The sequence below is a fragment of the Phytophthora infestans genome, genomic scaffold (assembly GCF_000142945.1).
Source record: "Phytophthora infestans T30-4 supercont1.121 genomic scaffold, whole genome shotgun sequence".
In the NCBI taxonomy this organism is placed as follows: domain Eukaryota; phylum Oomycota; class Peronosporomycetes; order Peronosporales; family Peronosporaceae; genus Phytophthora; species Phytophthora infestans.
The window spans coordinates 68,441-69,761 of record NW_003303638.1 but is presented as its reverse complement, the minus strand read 5'-3'; positions in this window follow the sequence as shown (position 1 = coordinate 69,761).

Here is a 1,321-nt window from a genome sequence, read left to right as displayed (position 1 = left end):
TTCAGTGATCTTCATTGTGACAATGGCGACCCGGTTCAGTTTCTTAGCGGACCAAGGCTCAATGTCTCTGGGTGCGAAGGCCACAGGGGCACGCCGACCAGGAATGAAGGCAGCATCCGGACCAAACGGGGCCACGGGGAGCATCCCTGTCAACGAAGAGCTAGGAGGAGCAAGGATTAAGACAGATCCAGGGGATCCGCCACCATGAGGTGATCCCCCTCCACCATCGCTTCCCGACCCATCATCAATGTCGACCTGGATCGCAGATCCCGCGGTGCCGTCCCCGGATCCGGCCGTATCAGTGACTTGCGGAGGTGGTGTCGAGAGAGACCTCCGCCTGGCTTCGGATGTGGACTGGGACAAGACCCGTCGCGTGTCTTCCTCCAAGGCATCATCAGCGACTCGAGCCTCCTCCGAATCCTCCGGGCTTTCATCGTCATCGTCGTCGTCATCGTCATCGTCGTCCGGAGTGAAGGAATAAGGGCAGGAGGACAGCGTACGCTTCGAAAACGATCGGATAGGAGGCCCTTAGCCGTCGGACCAGTCTGATTCCTCATCCTCGTCATCCTCCGAGCTGCCAAGTCCACAACCAGTGGGATGACACGTTTGGCTTTCCCTTTCCCGGATCCGGTTCCGACCGGCGAAGAGCCGGTAGAAGCTGGCCGGGGAACGGTAGGCACCGTCACCGAAGGGCCAGCAGTGGAACCCGACTTTGACAAGCCGGACTGGGCCGTGGATACGGCTAACTCCGTCGTGGAAGGGGTAATCGCCGCGGATCCGGCCGAAGCCACTGCCTGGGACGACGGCGCGAGGGTGGATCCGGTCTTGGACGTAGATCTAGAATTGGGCGTAACTGCGGATCCAGTCTTAGACGCCTTGGTTCCGGCCTTGGACGCCGATCCCGACGTTGAGACTGCGATGGATCCAGTCTTGGACGTCTTGGGATCCGGCCTTAAACGCCGATCCCGACTTTGAGGCTGCGACGGATCCGGCCTTGGCAGACGATCCTGACTTGGATGCCGCGGATCCCGGTTGAGAGGCAGCAGCGGACCCAGTCTTGGGTCCAGATCCAGACTTTGACGTGACAGCAGTGGATCCAGCCCTGGGCCCCACACCCGTCTTGGACGTGGCAACGGATCCGGCTTTCGATGTTGATGCTAGTTTCGATGTGGCGATGGATCCAGACTTGGGATCCGGCACCAGACTTCGAGGAGGAGGCGGAAGGCTTAGACGTGGATGTGGATCCCCGCTTGGACGCAGATGTGGATCCCGCCTTGCGAGGCCGCCTTCGGAGGGCGGAATTCGTTTTGGGGCTTGGGCC